The sequence below is a fragment of the Symsagittifera roscoffensis genome, unplaced genomic scaffold, assembly GCF_963678635.1.
Source record: "Symsagittifera roscoffensis unplaced genomic scaffold, txSymRosc1.1 SCAFFOLD_56, whole genome shotgun sequence".
Classification (NCBI taxonomy): Eukaryota; Metazoa; Xenacoelomorpha; order Acoela; family Convolutidae; genus Symsagittifera; species Symsagittifera roscoffensis.
In genome coordinates this window covers 22,819-37,607 of record NW_026971278.1, presented here as the reverse complement: position 1 = coordinate 37,607, position 14,789 = coordinate 22,819, and the positions used below count along the sequence as shown (strand labels likewise).

At 33.8% G+C, this 14,789-nt stretch overlaps 1 protein-coding gene across 4 annotated transcripts in view; it reads left to right on the top strand.

The window, feature by feature from the left end:
• The first annotated feature begins 319 nt into the window (after positions 1-319).
• The window catches only part of LOC134856290 (neuronal acetylcholine receptor subunit non-alpha-2-like), a 33,120-nt gene continuing 18,650 nt past the window's right edge, over positions 320-14,789 (top strand). The window contains exon 1 of one of the 4 annotated variants that reach the window (XM_063872636.1): positions 320-436. The gene's annotated coding sequence lies outside the window, so the exon portion shown is untranslated. Of the gene's footprint in view, positions 502-9,100; positions 9,494-12,148; positions 12,173-14,789 lie in introns of those variants that run through there. The other 3 variants (XM_063872637.1, XM_063872638.1, XM_063872642.1) reach the window with 3 other exon arrangements.

The following is a 14,789-nucleotide window of genomic DNA, read 5'->3' as shown; positions in this document are numbered from 1 at the left end:
CAGCGTTGTTGGTATGTCAACTATTTCACAGCCTATTTCAAGCTGTGGCGTAGGTTTATCAACTCTGTTTTCCCAGAACTGTTTTCTAAGTTGCTTATAGAGAAAAACAAACTCAAAATATTGATTAATGTTCCAGGGGAGTATATAGGCAATGCCTGCGTTGTCAATTTTAACCCGTTATTACAATCTTTACCGACTCCCAACTGTTTTATTGTAATGAAAATTTGCAGGTAATTCCTGTGGATTAAATTGGCAGTATTATAGTTTTCTTTGAGGTCCGTCCAATCAATAATTCAAGAAAGGTTTGAATAGATTTTCTTTTATCTGGTCAAGTGTCCTTTCAACCCATTCCTCGCTCAAAATTTCTCAAACTTCATTTTAGCCAGAGTGACAGACTTCAAACAACTGGATTAACGTCCTACATTAAATATCGCAGGTAGAGTTCTCAGGAGGAAATAACAGAATAATTTTGCTGAATAATTCCTCAACTTAGCGTTTACGGTAATCAAGTTTTAGTAGTTTTCAATTTCAAAAATATCTATCTGATAATCACTTTTTATTAATTAAGTCTGTAAAAACCATTCTTGTGCCTGAACAAATATTGAAGAGTTAATTATATGGTACACTTGATAGAACCAGTTGAACTATTCATTCTTTTACTAATTTTCTTGTAAGAGGTAAGTTTTCATTGTTTTTGCCTTTTTTCATAAATCCAAAAGATCCACCTTTAATAATTTGTTTGCCTTTTTCGAACTAAAACCGCTAGCGAATCAAAGCCCCCGTAATGCTAAAAAAATAGCATGAGAACTTACAATGTTCGGTTTTAAGCTGGGGGGGGGGGGGGGAGATAATAATGGACAAGTGCCCTGTGTTTTGCCGCGTATTTTTGGCCGAATATAGTAGGATAAAGTAAATATACTGCCCGGCACAAGCATATAAGAGGGAATACTTTCAGTTAGATCTAGCTTGGAGGTTACAGGTTCGACCATATTATGCTCAGCGCCAAACAGTTTAAGTGTTGCCTTAAAAATTAGACGACAAGCAAATTAGACGGCACCAGAAAAAAAAAGAATTTCAGGCTTAAGCCCCCAAGGCTCATCAAAGTTTAAGCCTTGAATGTTTAGACTGCAATTTTTGGTCTATGGAAATTAGCTAAATTGATTGAATTTTAAAACAATTTTTCAAAAAAAAAATGTTTGATATGAAAATCAAACAAGAATATATATTTTTTTGAAAATCGTCCCCTCACACGCTTTCAAAGTACAAAAAAAATAAATTTTGCTTAGATAAAAGTATTAAATAGACCAAAGAGTATGCCTCAATCCCACTTAGAGCATTTTCTAATCTGGATTAAATCTCCGCTTACGCGTTAGTAGCACGACGTATGTCTCGACCCGTTATTTGTCCCCAATGGCTCAATTTTCCCATCTTTAAAATCATAACTTTACGAGAAACAATCACTGCTGAAACATCGTCTCAAACTTAAGCTCCGAATGATGTAGAAAAAAATTTGAAAAAATAGCCACGTGAAAATTTGAAATTTGTCTGGAGAAAGAAAAACGAAAGTCGTAACACTTTTGAGAAATTAGTCTTGTTTGTAATGTTATTGTGTAAAGTTTGTTCATTGTCTACAAATAACTTTCAATCGAGCTGTTTTAAATGCGAATAATTTACTCGGGATGTAGTTTGATAAATCATTTAAAATTATTATTTCGGTTTTTAATGAGATTATATACTCTTCTTTAGTCTTGCGATAAGCAAGGTTATTACAATCGGGCACTGGACTTAATTTTCCCGAAAACAACTTTGTCCACAGGACTCATTAAACTCCTGGTGTGCCTTGCTTCACAGTGAATTCAATTTATTTGGTGTCTCTTGTACACTTAGCCGGGTGGTAACGGATACGCCTGGTACGGCAAAGGTCTTGTTTTTGAATCTGACCAAAACCAGTTTTTCTTTCAAGCGGTAGAAATTCCGGATCAAAAAATTCGGCCTACCAATGTCAGTTTAGTTGTCACATTCAGGAGCTTTAAAATTTTTTCAGCTTTAAGCAATTCTCACGGCTTTAGCATTCTAAAAATTCGACCGAACCTATTTTTTCTTTTCACTTTGGATGTAATTTACCAGCGCGATTTGTTAATTTGCTTTTTCAATATATTGGTTTTTTTGTCGGCTCGATAAATTTTGGCTGAAGCAATATTAACATGGTGCCTCTTTTGCGTCGTCCCCAATTGCTCAATTTTCCCATCTTTAAAATCATAACTTTACGAGAAACAATCACTGCTGAAACATCGTCTCAAACTTAAGCTCCGAATGATGTAGAAAAAAAATTGAAAAAATAGCCACGTGAAAATTTGAAATTTGTCTGGAGAAAGAAAAACGAAAGTCGTAACACTTTTGAGAAATTAGTCTTGTTTGTAATGTTATTGTGTAAAGTTTGTTCATTGTCTACAAATAACTTTCGTTCGAGCTGTTTTAAATGCGAATAATTTACTCGGGATGTAGTTTGATAAATCATTTAAAATTATTATTTCGGTTTTTAATGAGATTATATACTCTTCTTTAGTCTTGCGATAAGCAAGGTTATTACAATCGGGCACTGGACTTAATTTTCCCGAAAACAACTTTGTCCACAGGACTCATTAAACTCCTGGTGTGCCTTGCTTCACAGTGAATGCAATTTATTTGGTGTCTCTTGTACACTTAGCCGGGTGGTAACGGATACGCCTGGTACGGCAAAGGTCTTGTTTTTGAATCTGACCAAAACCAGTTTTTCTTTCAAGCGGTAGAAATTCCGGATCAAAAAATTCGGCCTACCAATGTCAGCTTAGTTGTCACATTCAGGAGCTTTAAAATTTTTTCACCTTTGAGCAATTCTCACGGCTTTAGCATTCTAAAAATTCGACCGAACCTATTTTTTCTTTTCACTTTGGATGTAATTTACCAGCGCAATTTGTTAATTTGCTTTTTCAATATATTGGTTTTTTTGTCGGCTCGATAAATTTCGGCTGAAGCAATATTAACATGGTGCCTCTTTGCGTCGTTACGTTCAAAAGTTTTTATGCGCGGGTGTAGGCTGTGAGGGGAAAAGGGCATGAAGCGTTTCCTGAAGGGGCATGAAGAGTTTTTTCGGCATGTAGGGTTTCTGCTCATGTGTTTTCGGTTTTGTTACCTTTGTTAACTATAAATTCAAATCCGAAAAATCATCCGGTGCATCTGGCAGAGTGGTAAAAACAACAACTCTAGATGGAAAAAGCTTGCAGTTCGAATCCGGTCGAGCCCTTTTTTGAAACAATGTTTTTGTGCTTTTTCGGACTATCGTCTGTCGGCTTGCTTCCGATAGCTCAAAGTTTCAATTCTTTTTCTAACTTGCTGTAATTCCCATGCGTGAGATGACAAAGCCCGGGAGTTTGATTCGAGTTGAGACTAGAAAATTTTTTACGATCAGAAAATTTTGACTAATTTATATTATTGCCTGTCTGCTTTTTCTCTGCTTACTTCTGCAGAAAATGATTTTTTGAAAACTTGCCTTTTTTATAGCATTCCCAGGGCTTTTTGTTGAGTTTCTAATGGTGCAGGCAATTTTCTTTTGGATATTGGGCTTTTGTTGCCCTTTTTATTGACATAAACAATTTTTTGGATTTTTTTTTGGTTTTTGCTTCATTTGGTTTTCATCATAGTCATTCAAATTTGAATCAAAAGTGGTGGTGGCAAGCTCAATTTCGTTTCTGGATGTATTTGTGATTTTTTTTCTCTACAAATTTTGTAGCCTATCACTTTTTTATCCAGACTTTTAGATTTGAAAGAAAAAACTGAAAGGTTTCTCATCCAGTTTAAAGGCTATTTCCATGACAAAGTGATCAAACAAAAAAATTTCAGTAGGTCAGAATCAATAGAAGCTCTCATTTGATGAGCAGTTTTTGCAGTGAACCGAAGTAAAACAAAATAGCCGAAAATGAAATGAAGAATGCACAGTCAGTGAAGTTTCAATAAATTTGATGCTTTGCTTACAAAATTTCCAAATCGGTGTTTGTAAAACACCCAAAAAAACCCATGTATCTGCAATCTGATAATTTTATAATGAACCAGAAGCCTAATGGCCTCAAATTAATTTTTTTGCGATTGCTTTAAAGTTTTTGATTTCTCCAATCTGATTGGGTGAAAATAACTGAAATCAATTTCCAATATTCGGTCCCTCCATAACGAGGGGAATCGTCACCCAGATTAATTAATCGTATAAATAACTAGTTTATGAGCGGTGTGGATGTGTAATGTGTAGTTTAGTAAAAATTAGTTCATTGAGCCTCGTCAATCATCTGTCGTTGCTAAGTGCTGATTAGTAGTTGATTGGAACCTGCCATCTTTGCTGTGTCCACCAACCGTTAGCATTTAAATATCATGTCTGGTTTTTGTTTTTTGCTGCAGAATTTGAACTCAATAAACAATTATTTTTTTGTTTCGACTTTTGAAGAGAGTGTGGAGTATTTATGCTTGGGGTGGTTTTTTTTGTCAACTTTCGGGATTTTCAAGCATTTGTGGCAAAATTTTTGTACCATCTGAAAAGTTTTGTTGTCTTGACCTCAAAGTTTTTAAACTTCAATCATTTTCTTTATGTTAGGGGGTTAGAAATTTGCAATTTTGGCCATATATAATGCAATCTTCTAACACGCGTAAGCGGCTGATTAATGCGTTCCAAATGGAATTGAGACATGTAATTTGGTCGTATTACAATAGGATTCAAAACACTAATTGATCCTTTTAATAGTTTACATCAGCGTGTGGGGAATAAGTTTTAAAAAATGGAACGAAATTATTATCTTTTTTTGTTATTTCGACAGTTTTTTGGCCACAAAACTTTAGAATTGGCCTTAAAGTGCAATCAGAACATTCAAGGCTTTGCCTTGGTGTACAAGCTGTCTTGTACAGTCTTACATTTTCTCTCAGAATATCTTTACTTGGTCTATTTACAGGAGGATTATAAATTGATTTTTCCCGTTTAATAACAATTAACAATAATTATTCTTGAAAGCTTTCGGACTCTGTCTTGGTAAAATTAGATAGTCTCAACATATCCGGAATTCTTTTCTGCTTAGTGTGAGGAATTTTTGTAATTCATAGATTGCTGTTACTGTTTCGCATAGCTCAATCCGCTAATCATATGTTAATCCACAGTCCTCAGAAATGTACTTGGCGGCTCCTTAGATGGTTTCTATCTGGTTGATGAAAAATCGAAGAAAAAACAAGATAAGGTTTTCATTAGCTATTTTTAAGCAGAAAAGAGCTAAATTCTTTTGATGATTCTTTCGAAATAAATGGAAGTAGCAGTTTCAGTCGAAATTTGCAGTTTGAAAAATATTGAAAGCCTGAGAAGTTGTATGCCGGTTTTTTGCAATTGTTTCAATTTTTTTTTGAATTTTCTTATCTCCAAATTTTTTCTGCTTTTCTTACAACGAACATTTCAATCCGATTTTCTAGACAAAATTATAATTTTGTCACCCATTTAGTTGAATAGTTTCATAGTTATTTCATGAATAGTTTAATTTTCATATTCATAGTTTCATAGTTATTTCATAGTTTAATTTTAATAACTTCTTTATATTAAAGAAAAAGTTTGGATCTCTTTAACTATTTTCTCAATCCTTTTCCTCCTCCCTTTTGGGAGAGATTCATTTTTAGGTACAAAATTTACATATGTTCAACAATTGAGATTTTTTGTAGGGGATGGCAGTTCATTACTTGGTACCCTAAGGGAGAAGTTAAAGGGATTCAAAATTTTGGTAAACGCCAAAGCTACTGAAAAAGTATCAACAGTTGCCATGAGTTTACAAATCTCACAAACTTAGTCCTTTAATTCTTTAATAGAAATGATCTCGGGACTTAAAGTATTAGTTGGGAACGAGATGATAGAGTGAACAAAAGATCTTCAATTTGAAAAGTTCGAAAATCGGGTAACGACAAGTTTAACTTGCCTATGTAAAAAGAACTATGTAAAAACAATTATGTAAAAATGACTCATAACTAAGAAAAAAATTTCATGATATCGATTTGAGAAAAAATAAGGATTATCAACAAAAAACTTTATGATATCGATTTGAGAAAAATTAAGTTTGAGTTGAGACGTATGAAGTGGAATTATTTTTACCGTATATTATTGTGTTTTTTCTTGAATTTGCTAATTGTTGATGTTAGTTATTCAGTTCTTTCACAATTTTCCCGTTCTATAAAGTAAGTGTTTGACCAAAACTTTAGTTTTGTTAACTGTCACAATTTTTTTGAAATGATGATTTTTAAGTAGCTCGTCTACGTCAATTATTACTTCAAAAAAATGTCTTAATCCATTTTACAGGCTCGAAAAATGAAAAATCATAACATTGAATATTTCTTTCGCTTAGATTAGGTTGTTGCTGTTTCATTATTGCTGTTTCGGAAAATACGAACGAAATGTTTTTTGTCAAAAATTTTGACTCCTTCTCCTTTTCATACGTAAAACATTTTATCGTAAATTGTTTTTACGGCTCGTTCTGTAAGAAGTGACTACAAGTTAGATATAAAAACAGAGGGTCAAATGCATAAAATAATTGCAGCATGGCAGTGTTATTGCGAACTGTCACAATTTTTCAAGGCAGGAAAACAGATTTAGTAGGTATAGAAAGTTGCAAAAAGTTGGAGCAGACAGATCTAATTAAAAAGAGCAAATGACCTATTTCAGAAAACCTTCGCATGTGAAAACTATTTTTCAGACAGAAATTATGACTCAAGGCCACCTAGAAACTCAAGCATTTTTTTATCTACTCTACTCAATATAATTTTAAAAAGCTTCATTAAATGTAATGCATTGTTCAAATTAATTTTGGCGGACAAAATCAATTAAAATAGATAAGGTTAGAGCACATCAGTTTGTTTTTGAAAATGAAGATTTGTAACTTTACTTACTCTAAATATAGTAGCTTAAAACAAGTAACCATAATCAATAATGATATTGCCAAAGAACCTCCTATAATGGATTAATTAATTCCATAGTTGTTTTCTGTTTTTATTTATTTGTTTTTTCTTTTGAAATTTTTTGCTTTTTTAAGAAATGATTACTTTTCATGATTTGTTTTACAACAATTCCAAACAATATGAAAAACTAACTATCGCCAAATAAAACTACAGCTAAAAACGACAAATATTTTTGGAATTTAATGGACGAAAATTGTATAAGAATAAATAAAAACAAGACTTCTCGTATCAGGTCGAAGCCCTGAATGTTCCGACTGCTTTTTAAGGTTTATGGAGCATCAGTAATAACATAAAAAATTTAATGCAATAAAAAAAATGAAAATTTTTTTTTCTAAAATTTGAAACTTTTTATGAAAATCATCACCCCACACGCCATTTAAAGTACAAAAAGATAGATTTCGTTCCTTGTAACAAATCAATTATTTCGAATAAGCTTCGTTCAACCAATTTGGAACGATTTAGAAGACGGATTAAATCTCCGCTTACGCGTTAATAGCACGAATTTTATCGCGCGTTAATTGTCCCAAATTGGTCAAAATGGCCAAATTGGCAATCTTTAAACCCTCATAACTTTACGAAAAATGATCACAGGTGAAATATCTTTTCAAATTTACGCTCAGGACAACAATGACTTTCGAATGATATAAAAAAATCCGTCAAAAATGGCTAGTTAAAAAGTCGAAATTTGTCTGAAGAAATAAAAACCCACCCCGAGCACAAATATTCCGTTACTTTCGTATCGAAAGTCGAAACAACAAGGCAAGCGTTTCCTCGTTGTCGTTCTAACGTTCGTGTAGTTAAAATTTCAGTTGAATTTGAAGGTTTTTCTGTTGTTAAGGTTTGTGTAGCATCACACTATAAGCAATCACAGTATTGCAAACATATCCAGTCGTCCCAATGTATTCACTTTTATTGTACTTTCGCCTCATTTACTTAGTACCATGCAGAGGATTTTATTGGAAAATTTTTAGATTAAATATGAGTTTCTCTTTACCTCACAATTTATTTCTAAACACAAAACAAGACTGCCCGTATCAAATAAAAATCCTGAACCATTCGGTTGCCATTTGATTGGTCTCAAATCGTTTTCGGCTAATTAAGTATTTGCAAAACTATGAATATTGAGCTGATGAAACCGAAGATTAGGTGTTACCATTTGATTCGTGTATGGAAAAAAAATAAAATTAATTAGTTGCCTTAACTCAGCTTGGAACATATTTATAGTGCGGGAGAATTCGCCGTGCGCGTAAATTTTAAAAACGAGCAATTTAGGCAGACTCGTGGCAGAACATTATAGGGTGTGCAGATACGGCTAGTTCCATACAGAACAAGACATCGATCCACGAGGGACCAGATTTTTGTAAAAATGATCAGAATAAAAAAAATTCCGAGAATAAATCTTCCTCACTTTCTTCGTGTCTGGAAACTGTTTGAAATAACAATATTTTATATAATACAGTGTCAGACTTCCAAAATAATTGCAGAATGGTGGTCATTAGGAGGCCAAACTGTGTACTTTGCGGATTGTAAGCGGATTCCGCAACAAGGACGCTTTCTTTAATCTCTCTTTGTTTTTTCGTTCCGACAAAATTTTGACGGGTTTAAAGACTTGTCTCTGGATTCCAGATGCCTACACACCCTAAATTATGCGCATATCCAGTGCACTGTTGGCCTTGTAATAGTGTTATAACGGTTTGGTACAAACTTCAAAAGCAGGTAGATACATAATAAATCAGTAACCGATTTAACCTGGAAATTAATTGACCTAAAAGAAAATATTGGAGCAAAATGACCCTTTTTATCTCAATTTTTATTTCAACCTTTAATTTTTATCTCAATTTATTCTTTAAGCTTTATTTGTTATCTCAATAGAACGCTCTAGTGCTAATTTACTGTTTTATTTACAGGGGTGGCAATTCTTCAGTAGATACCAAAGAGAGGGCGATTGTTAAGTAGATCCAATTATTTTAATTCATTTTAGTCTCAAAATGACCTTTTTACCATCTGCCAGCCCGATTTTTGGTTCTCCATAAAAGTGTGGGTCTTTATCTAATGCACTCAAATAAGACCTAAAAGCAATCCACTAATCTCAACGCAGTTTTCAAAATATATTAGGCAGAGGAATTCAATTGCAACGGATAAGATAAGAATTGAAATTGCGACCGCGTTTTCTTCTCTGTTTTTATATTTTGAGGTTTGTGAATTTGGGCGGAATAAAAGAGAAGATAGACCCGAAAGCGATCTGAATTTTCTTAAGTGAAATAAGACATGAAGTTATAAGACGCCGGTTGTACTTTCTAAATTTACTCTCTGATATTTATAACAAGTTATGTTTGATCATTGCGTGCATTTGAAACTTTATTCGAAACGATAAACTTGATTTGTGTTAAATAAGGTTTAGTCTGAAGCTTTGTTAGTTACCTGGAAACCAATCAAAACTGCGCCAAATGTCCTCAAAAGCAGAGATTGTGGACATTTTCTGTTCCGGAAGGTAAGATACCAACACGGTCTAAATTTTGTGCATAAATAGCGTTAAATTCAAAACCTATGATAATAAGATTTGCACCCCTATGAAAATAAAGCTCTAGAAAAGTAGAAAGTGTGAAATAGCAGCGGAATAAAATACATGATAAATGTTTTAATTCCGAACATATGGATCATGCTCGACCGAATGTCCAGTTTAGTCGGAGACTTTCAAATCGGTGTAGATCGTAAAAAGGGCCTTTTCAACTTTCCAGCCATGTTTCAAATTGATTATTGTTCCGACTTTCGAAGATAACGGAATATTTATGCTCGGTGTGGTTTTTTTATTCGGTCAAATTTCGCCAATCGAAATAATAGTTTTCAACGAAAATTCTTTATACCCCATTGAAGACATCGACTTTCTTAGTTCAAATGTAATAAGATAGTTTACCTCCGATGTTTTTTTTTGTAAAGTTCTAGGGTTATGAAAATTGCCAAATTGGCTATGTTATTCTGGACTAAACTAGTTCATTCATAAGGCTGAGAGCGTAACGCGAATTATTTATGCGTGGTGAATTATCCCGTGATGGAACAAAATCGTTCCAAATTGAATTGAGGCTAGTTAATCTGTCATATTAATTTTGTACGACTCAAAATTTATACTTTGATATTGTGCAAAATTTATAGATTTTCAATATTTTTTTTCTCAAAAACTATTCGATATTAACTGAAAAGGATCAAGTTAACATCCTCTCTCCCCAGATAGACCAAGTTAAAACCTTCCACCCCAGCATTAAAATCGCATTAAATTTGCTAAGCACTGCATGTAAAAAGCTCGATTCTGATTGGCTGAAAATTTCTAACTTAGAACCAAAAGTAACGATTTTTTTTTTGGGGGGGGGGGGGGGGGATGTCAACTTGGTCCTATAAGGGACAGTCGGAACATTCAGGACTTTGACCTGATAAACGAGCAGTCTTGTTTTCCTAATGATTTTTCGTTGGTGGACTAAATCTCCCAAAGATAGAGGCAGATTTAGGAAGGGGAGAGGGCGGAAGCAGACGCACCCTTTCCGCTTCAGGGATTAGACCCCCTCGCCAACCGTAGGGTCTCCTTGGTGCAGATATATACTGATTTTGAAGGGGAGCGTGCGCCGAAAACACGCAATTAGTTGGTCGAAACTTTCCAAAAAACGTCCAAAACATGCATTTTTGCCCCTTTTTCTTTCAAAGTTTGCTGCGGTGCAAAAAAATTTTCAAAAAGGGTCTTTATTATGTTCTGGGAGCGCTCGCCATTTTTCCAGAAAAGTGCTCAAAAACGCCTTTTTTTGTTTTTTTTTCAAAAATTTGCATGCGGTGCAGAAAATTTGGTCAAATTACGGTCTTTATAGTGATTTGGGAGACCTCAGCTCAAAAAATCAGTTTGGTCGACCTGAAAAAAGGTCAAAATTTTCAAAATTGTTTTAAAAATCCCTCCGCCCCCTCCCCCTCCCCTCGAAAAAATGCCTAGATCCGCGCCTGATAAGACTGTCACTTAGAATATCTAAAAGTTGAAAACTTTTTTAAAAAATAATAGAAACATACTATTATTATTTTGTCTTTTTTCTGAAATTCTTAACAAGCTTAAAATATGTTAACGACCTCCCCAAAGCGAATTAAATGCTGGGGTGGAAGATCTTAGCTTTGTCTATCTGGGGAGAGGATGTTAACTTGATCCATTGGATGTAGAAGTTATAATATAGGAAGTTGTAACTCTAGTAAAGTGTCATTTTGTGAACTTGTGTTTTTCTGCCTGAAAACAAATCTTTATGATTCTTATTATATGAATTTGCGATACAACTATGATAGACGGGTCATTATAAATAAATAGTTTTCTTGACCAAAATCAGTCAAGGACTCTCAAACTGTTAATTAATAGGAAAGATAACACTCACGAAATTTAATAGGGAAGTTTCATTCAATAAAAAAGCTGTGAATCAAAAGAAAATCATTTTTCAAACCTCCGCCCTCATCATCTCACGATGGGAAGAATGACAAACTTCAGCTTATTTGAGTTATGACAAATAATACGTTAACCCCTTGGATCCTTTCCGAATCATGAAATTAAATCGAAACCAGCTATTTGATTCATACAAACAAAAATTTTACTATTTTTTGTCAAAAAGTTTCAGGTATTTGATCCTCACTACCCAAATGGCCCCCTTTGGTATGCTTTGGTATGTCCCTTTAGTTTTGGCGCCGAAAAAAAAAGTTTTTTTTTAGCCAAAAGTTTACAAACAAAAAGTGCATAAAAAATATTTTTATTGCCTGTTTTTGTCACAAAATTACCTGCTGCGCGGAAAACGTGGTAAAAAATATGGTCGTTATAGTGATTTAGAAAAGCTCAGGAAATCAGTTAGATAGACCTTGAAGACTATCCAAACAGATATTCTGAATTTAGTGCAGATAAAAAGCATAACTAAACATTTTTCAATAACATACGCGGACCTGTCAATTCATAATGGCTTTTTTGGGGACGTGACTTTCATAATCTGTCTACCTGTTTTAGGACTAATCTTGTATTCACATACCTTGTATTAAATACTGTTGCTGTTTAGTTTGCCGCATACGCTAAACGTTAAAAAAATTGAAAATTGTGCACAATTACTATCTCAAGTTGACCAAATCGATAAATTTCAATCACATACAATTTCATGAAAAAAGACCACAGGTAAAAAACATTGTCTCTTTAAGCTCAAGATATCCCGCGCTATAGTTTCTTGGACGACAATCCTTCATATTGGATTTTCATTCTCTATCAAATTCAAAACAAATCGATTATAATTGATGAAAAAATGAGTATAATCTTAATTTTTGTCAAATCATATAATTCGATTTTTATTGATTATAGTTAATCAGCTATAATGGATTATATTATTTTTTTGTGAAATTTTTTGAAATTTTCAAACACTCTGCAGTATATTCAAAGCTTAACAGTTGCTTTTGGCTTGATACAGGATACAGCAGATAAAAACAAAACGCTAGTTAACTTGAACAAAGTTTTCGTGGATTCCGCATACAATTACTTGTTAAGCAATTTTTTTTGGCACAGTCTTTTTTTGATGTGGATTCCGCAACGAGCGAAAATATCTAGTTTGCGGACTCCGGAACAATTTATAAAATCCACGGCTTTTTTGCCTCCCCCCTCTCATCTGCAAACTTTCATAATTAAAATTACTGTTCATATTGTCTCATTGCCATGAAAACTGACATGCAGACTAATTATAATTAAGACCTTGAAACAGACTATTATATTACAAAAAGCACTTTAGCTTCAAGGTATCTTGGCTCTGTAGCGTAGAAGTAAGAAAGGAGACCCGCAAAAAATAAGAGGGTTCGAACTTTGGCAGGGTCGGACGTTTTTTATGAAGTTTTTCGTATACGAGATAAAATGCGTCCGCTCTATAAGTTGAGGCTTGATATTTAGTAAATTTCTTTTTGTTTTTAAATTGACTGGTACTGTTAATACGTTATAATTGGCTTGCGTCTTTTAGCTCATTCAGTTTTTCCCAGTAGAGTTATCAGTCATTTTTTTGCTCGTGTATGCGAAGTGCGACTTCGCCTCTGTGTAATATATAGGTTTGATAAATTTAAACTGTCCTGTGAGTGGAACCCGCAAAAGTAAGCGGATTTCGTAAAAGTGAGCGGATTCTGCAAAGTTATGCGGATTCTTCCGCTTATTATTTGCGGAATCCGATAACAATTTTTGGGGTCCCCTTGCAATTAGCGGATTTCACTTGCAGTTGCGGATTCCTCGAGAATTTAAGCTTACTAAACTTATGTATTATTCTTTTTTTGCGGATCCCACAAACTGTTCCCGGTCCCGCAAATGTTGTTGCGGATTCCACAAACTTTATTGAGGATTCCGCAAAATTGACTCTTTTTGGAGCAATTTTGAAAAACACGGTGTTGTAGTTCTTTGTCCTTGAAATCCAAAACGGCAAAGACATTTTTTAAAAATAGCAATCTTGCAACAAGCCAAAATTTTTTTTTTTGCGGAATCCGCAAATATGCTTTTTTCTTTGATCTCTGCCAATTTGGGTTCCACGGAAAAACTGCTACAACACTGTATTTCACAAAAGTGCTCCAAAAATAGCCAAACTATGCATTAAGAGAAGTTTAAGCGGATTCCGCAGCAGGCCAAAAACATAATTGTTGTGGAACCCTCTTACAATTCAAAAAATATGTAGTTTTGCCTCGTAATGAGTAGTCAAAACGTCAATTTTAGCCAATTTTTTTTTTCAAATTTTGCTTGCGGCATAATTTTTTTAAAATGAAATAGGGATCTTTGAGTATTTTCGGAGAGCTCTGAAAATCAAATTGGTCGACCTAAAAAAAGGTCGACAAGTTTTTCAAAATTTTTAGAAAACCTCCAAGAAAAATTTTTGCGCATGCAGCTGATCATAATCCGTTACAACGGATTTTATTGGATTGTGTTTTTACGGAAGTAATTGATTATATTGACATTATACTCGAGTTCATGGTCTAAATTTTCAAAAAAAATGCACCCTCCTCCTAGATAAGTTTCTGCGCACGCCATTGATTATAATCCATCATAATGGATTATTTTAGTTGATTGTGATTTTTTACGGAAGTAATCGATACTTTCGGCAATATAATCAATTTCATGGTGTAAATTCGCTACAATAATGGATTATTGTGACAACATTTTAGACAACGTTTTCCATTATAATCTAAGTCACCCATGAAAATTGGTGCAAGGTCACTATTTTCCAGATAGAGTAAAAATTTCTGTCAAATTTGAAAAAAAAAATCAATTTAATCTTAAAAAACTAACCGAGCATATCTTCGAAAGTAAAATGTGCATTCGTTTTTTAAGCATTCAATACGCTGCACTCTATGATTAATTTGCTCTTTACAATTAGCGATGCACATGCAAGTGCAGCTGAGCGCAATTAAGTAATCGGTTGTAATTACTTCTACTTTGTTCAGAATCAGCGTTCGAATGCTCAAGTGTTTTTAAAACAACAATCCGGTAAATAACCGATCTGCTGAATGGTTCAGTTTTTGGGGCTTGATAAAAATTTTGATTCATGAAACCAATTTGAAATAAGAATCATTGAAATAGAGATAATTGGAATCTCGATAACAATATCCCACCTTTTGCAAAAGGGGCTGTGATTCGTTACAAAGTTTAACATTCTCATATGCTCAATGAGATACTCATGAGATACTTTTTAGGAGGGATATCCATTTCGAGGCACCCGAGGGGGATTTAGTTCACGAAATCCGATAATTGCAGGGCATTTAGTTTTTAATGCTACAAA